Source organism: Palaemon carinicauda, chromosome 15 (genome assembly GCF_036898095.1).
Source record: "Palaemon carinicauda isolate YSFRI2023 chromosome 15, ASM3689809v2, whole genome shotgun sequence".
In the NCBI taxonomy this organism is placed as follows: Eukaryota; Metazoa; Arthropoda; class Malacostraca; order Decapoda; family Palaemonidae; genus Palaemon; species Palaemon carinicauda.
This window is the reverse complement of record NC_090739.1, coordinates 102,515,091-102,521,384: the sequence shown is the minus strand read 5'-3', so window position 1 is coordinate 102,521,384 and position 6,294 is coordinate 102,515,091.

Sequence of the window (6,294 nt, the reverse complement as noted above, 5' to 3'; positions counted from 1 at the left end):
AAACCAGTTATGGACGTTCCTCTAGAGATTGTTAATGAATATAGTATTTAGCGGAGGCAGTAATTCTTTCCCCAGGATATGAGACTGTAATTAAGAGAAGGATAAGCATGGGATGAAGAGATTTTAATAAACAAAATGAGATTTTGAAAGTAAAATACCACTTTCTCTAAAAAGAAAAGTATTTAATGAGAATGTCCTACCAATAGCCTAACAACTAATACATCAGAAACTTGGATCTTTACTAAAGTCTTAGAACATAAGGTAGTTACAACTCAAAAATCAGTAGAAAAATAATGATGGGATTTACACTAAGCGACAGAAAAAGAGCAACATGGACACGGGAGTAAACTAAAGTAGAGTATATTCTAACGATAAAGAAATGGATGTGGCAGGACATTAAATGAGAATAACAGATTACAGCTGAACATTAAGAAAAACTGAATGGGCCACTAAATATTGCAAACGAAGCAGGAGAAGGAAGAAAAGACAATGGATTAACGGGCTAAGAAAATTTGCAAGTATAGACTGGCATAGAAAGACCATAAGGTGCTACTATAGCGTGAGGTCTACCACACTATAGCGTGAGATCTACCTCCCGTTAGTACTATAGCGTGAGGTCTACTGCTGAATTATTCGTCCCTCATAGATAAAACACATTTCATACATTTTAAGCAATAAACACTTGATTTAAACATATCTTAGAAATGACTTAAATAGATAATTGGATTTCTAATTACATTAAAAAAAGGAATAAACGTAAAAATGAACATGTTATCATATATTTCCATACACTTATTCTAGCGATACACTCTTCGTACATCAAACATGTTATATATTTCCATACATTTATTCTAGCGATACACTCTTAGTACATCAAACAGGTTACCATATATTTCCATACATTTATTCTAACGATACACACTTCGTGCATCTTCTAAGAATGACACAAATGGATCATTGGAATGAATCTTCTATAAAACTCCTTCCGCAACATTTTTAGTACCCTCAATCGATAATATTTCTTTTAGGCCGAGGGAAAAACTGATTTAGGAGCTTCGTCGTTCGTTCTTAGTGTATTACAGCCAACTCTTCTTGTTGGCATAGGCCTTTCCCTTGGTCGGCCCGTAGTTTTTAGGAGCTCCATTTGCTTCCTTTTATATGGGCAGGTCACGTGGACAGGACACGTTTTTGATGGATTTAGGCAGTTCACATGTTCGATGGTTAGGTGCGGGGCTCTGGGACGCTGGTCACGCGGTAGACCTCAATCTCCACCTGGGTAGGCGACATATGGTGGTAGACCTCACACTGTAGTAGCACCGACCATAACAGACGGGAGTGGAAGGACATGTCTGAAGCCTTTGTCTTACAGTGGACTAGTAACATCTGATGAGGATTAAGCCTGCCTGACACTTGCGCACATTTTTGCCACGCACTGGCACGCATTGATGCGCGCCAGTGCTTGCCACTTTGTGGCACGCACTGGTGTTTTTCCCGCACTGTTCACGACCAGTTCACTCCAGTTCGCGCATCGTTCACGCGACGGTCACGCGACGTTCACGCGATGGCACGAATTGGCACGCGTAGTTCACGAGAAGTTCACGACACGTTCACGCGAGTTCCCTCATCATTCCGCATCGTTTCCGCATCGTTCACGCCAGTTCACGAATTGGCCACTCCATATAAAAACCGGGCTTCTCCAACCCGAGGACATTCTTGGATTGGCTTCGGAAGAGACAACAATGCTTTCTGTCAGAGACACCATTGCATTGAGAAGAAGAAACGTATCTTTTTCGTTTGTATTTTTTGTTGCCCTTTATTTTTGTTTCAATAAGAAAGCATTTGATTTTCATATAAATAGCAGACATAAAATATGTACAAGTATTAAGAAAGCATTTTATTTTAACATTAAAAGCAGCAAACATGAAAAGTTTTTAGGCTGTTGATTTTAAGGTAATAGAGAAAAAAGTGTGTTGAAATAAGAAATCATTTTATTTTTACATTAAAACAGCAAACAGAAAAAATTTGTTTTGCCCTTCATTTTAAGGTAATAAAGAAGAATAAGTATGTTGATGAAATAAAACATCATTTTATTTTTACATTCAAACAGCAAACTTAAAAATTTCTTGGGTTTATTTTTCAGTTCATTTTTATTTAAAACAAAAGTTTTGGGTCTTGATTGGTAATAAAGGAAAATAAGTGTGTGCATGAAATAAGACATCATTTTATTTTTACATTCAAACAACAAATATAAACAATTATTAGGTTTATATTTTTCTTTCCTTTTCATTATTTTTTTTCGTTTCCTTTTTGTTTCTCTTCATTATAAAGTTATAGAAATAGTTTGAAATAAGACATCATTTTATTTTTACATTCATACAGCAAATATAAAAATTTATTAGGTTTATTTTGCTTTCCTTTTCATTATTTTTTTCGTTTCCTTTTTGTTTCTCTTCATTATAAAGTTATAAAAATAGTTTGAAATAAGATATAATTTTTTTTTTTCACATTAAAACAGCAAATATGAAAATTTATTAAGTTTATTTTTCTTTCCTTTTCATTAATTTTTTCGTTTCCTTTTTGTTTCTCTTCATTATAAAGTTATAGAAATAGTTTGAAATAAGATATAATTTTGTTTCACATTAAAACAGCAAATATAAAATTTTATTAGGTTTATTTTTCTTTCCTTTTCATTAATTTTTCGTTTCCTTTTTGTTTCTCTTCATTATAAAGTTATAGAAATAGTTTGAAATAAGATATCATTTTTTTTTCACATTAAAACAGCAAATATAAAAATTTATTAGGTTTATTTTTCTTTCCTTTTCATTAATATTTTCGTTTCCTTTTTGTTTCTCTTCATTATAAAGTTCACGCCACTTCCCGCATCGTTCACTCCAGTTCACTCCAGTTCACGCCAGTTCCCGCACTGTTCACTCCAGTTCACTCCAGTTGGCGCATCGTTCACGACTATTTCACGGCCATTTAGTGCGTGCCAATGCGTGCCACAAACTTTAAACATTTCAAAGTTTTGGGCCCGCATGGCACGCATTGGTACGCTCTGGCACGCGAGTTCCCGCACTGTTCACGACATTTTCACGGCTCGTTCACGCGAGTTCGCGCATCAATGCGTGCCAGTGCGTGCCACGAATGCGTGCAAGTGTCAGGGGGGCTTTATGATAATGATGATGATGATGATGATGATATTATATATATATATATATATATATATATATATATATATATATATATATATATATATATGTGTGTGTGTGTGTGTGTGTGTGTGTGTGTGTGTGTATGTGTATTTATATGAGCAAGGGCGTAGGAGCATTTTTCGGGTGGGGGAGGGGGTAAAGTTTGAAAATGCCCTTGACTGTTAGGGGTCTGATGGGCTGATTTCAAGTCTAAGATCAGATACATGAATTCGACGGGTATATGTACAATGGACTTGAAATGAACCCATACAGCATCTCTCTTGATAGCTCGCTTGGTAAAGTCGTCTATGCAGGGATTTTTTTTCGGCTCAGGGCATGGGTTCAAATCCTGTCAGCCAGAATAATTTATCATATAAGAATTTCCAGGGTATATACATTCCCAAGGGTAGAATTCTCGATATCAAATGCCATTGATTAAAATCACGAGTGTTCGAGTGTTAGTGATACATTTATATATATATATATATATATATATATATATATATATATATATATATATATATATATATATATATATATATATATATATATATATATATATATATATAATTTATATATATATATATATATATATATATATATAATATTCAAATTTTTCAAAGTTACAAATACCCCTTAATATCGAATTCGCTCTGACTTACGGAAATTTCTTTACTGATAAATTCTTCTGCCCGGCCAAGGACTCTATCCTATAACCGATAGAAATAACAATAAATATTTGACTGTATAGACCAGCCTAACATTTATTCCCATTTCTATCAATCATAGGGTATTTGTAACTTATTTGAAACACCTTTTTAATACTTTGAAAAAAATCTCAATTAACCTATTTTGACATCCAACAACCTATCACCTTTGTTAACCTTTCCATCGAATTAAAATTGTAAAAAAAAAAAAAAAAATTAAACCTTTCTTGTTATTTATTGGCAATGATTTAAACCGACCTTGATATCGTTACAGAAGAAACCCTTCCTTTGAAACAAACGTTTGTATGAAGCAAAACTTTATCTATGTTGTCATTCATTCCGAAGACATTATAGTCATTTACATTTCTGTCTCTCCAAACTACCGTCCTCAAATTTATGCCCAGTACCAAATTCCTTAAAAACATCATGATCAATATTTGTAATAATAAAAATAAATGTTGACAAATAATTGTCATATATCTTTAGTATATCTTTTAAATTAACATCGGTTCTACTTGTTAAAGGTATACTCCGTCTCATCTGATTTATTTGCAGAGATCATCAGCATCCCTGTTTCGTAGGTGACCTCTTTTCTCCTGCTCTCTCTCTCTCTCTCTCTCTCTCTCTCTCTCTCTCTCTCTCTCTCTCTCTCTCTCTCTCTCTCTCTCTCAACGATCTTTCAGAATCAGGTTTTTTTTTTATATTCATGATTGGCTTACCATTGAATTAGGAAGACCATGGGCGCTACTGGGAGGAGAAAACATTAATGATATATATATATATATATATATATATATATATATATATATATATATATATATATATATATATATATATATATATATATATCATAGACTCCTTTAAGGAAGGACTGGAACGTCCCCTGCTCGGGGTTTTTAACTTGAGTCTGAAAGATTAACTTGAGTCTGGACTAAAATGACTTCTAGAAGGGCTAGAAACACGTTCTCTGGATCAAAATGGGGGTTTTTGAGGATGGTGAGTTCAATAGTAACATTTTCAACACCACCTGGGGTCATCTTCAAGGTCTAAAGGTCATTTATCAAGGTCAAATTTGTGAATTTTGGTCATTTTTGCTCGTTTTTTGTGTGTAACTCATAAATGGTGAGAGATAGCTGATTATAAAATGAGGCAAGTCTGCAGAGCTGTCCGAATGTAATATATATTGTCATATATCGTCCTTCAAGAAAGGACTGGAACGTCCCCTGATCGGGGTTTTTAACTTGAGTCTGATGGATTAACTTGAGTCCTGGACTAAAATGACTTCTAAAAAGGGCTAGAAACACGTTCTCTGAGTCAACATGGGGGTTTTTGAGGACGGTGAGTTCAATAGTGACATTTTCAACACCACCTGGGGTCATCTTCATCATCTTCAAGGTCAAAAGGTCATATTTCAAGGTCAAAATAGTGAATTTTGGTCATTTTTACTCGTTTTTGTGTGTAACTCATAGATGGTGAGGGATGGCTGATTATAATAAGAGGCAAGTCTGTAGTTCTGTCCAAATTTAATATACAGCAAGGAACGTCAAATTCACGTGCGTCGTTTTTATAGCAATTTTGTGTCCAATTAGCAACAGAAATGAATTAATAAAAATTGCAATGAGTGGATGATGGGGATAACTAGCACTTGGGCACTCGACTGCTAAAGCCATCTATTGGTACGAAAAGAAACAATGTATAGAGCTCTCTAATCCTTGCATTCTGGAACCTTACGTGACGTAATTTTGGTTAAAAAATAACCAAAAAACATACTTAATTGGAACTCAATATAATTTATACCTGCCGCAAATATTTCTACATAGTATCAATCTATCACCCTTTTCCATTTGTATAGAATGGACTTTGAATGGAACAAAGGAAGTGTGCGGCCATCTTATGAAAAGAAGTAGAAGCAACGGTATTCTATTCAAATTTGAAGTCTGTGATTACTAATACATACTTTCATGGAATTTATTCTTTAATCAATGCTTCAAAAGTTTTCAATTCCAATAATACTATTTATCTTCTGATTTTTAGGCTCTAAGTTATGGTAATTTTATGTAAAATACACAAAGTATGTATTATAAAATTATAGAGAGCATATCTCAATATTCTAAAAGCGAAGAGTTGAATACACAAAGTATGTATTATAAAAATATAGAGCGAAGATCCCAATATTCTAAAAGCAAAGAGTTGGAACTCAGCCATAGAATTAAAGATCCCAAATTTAACCAACATATATTCATGTCCCCAGAAAATACGTTGTTAGCTAATCATTAGCCCAATTATAGATATGAATCCTCTAAAATGTGGGTCTTGTTACACGTACCAGGGGCAGAGGAGCGTTTTGTCGAGTGTGGGGATAAATTTTTAAAAGCCACTGTCGGTGGTGGGCTGCT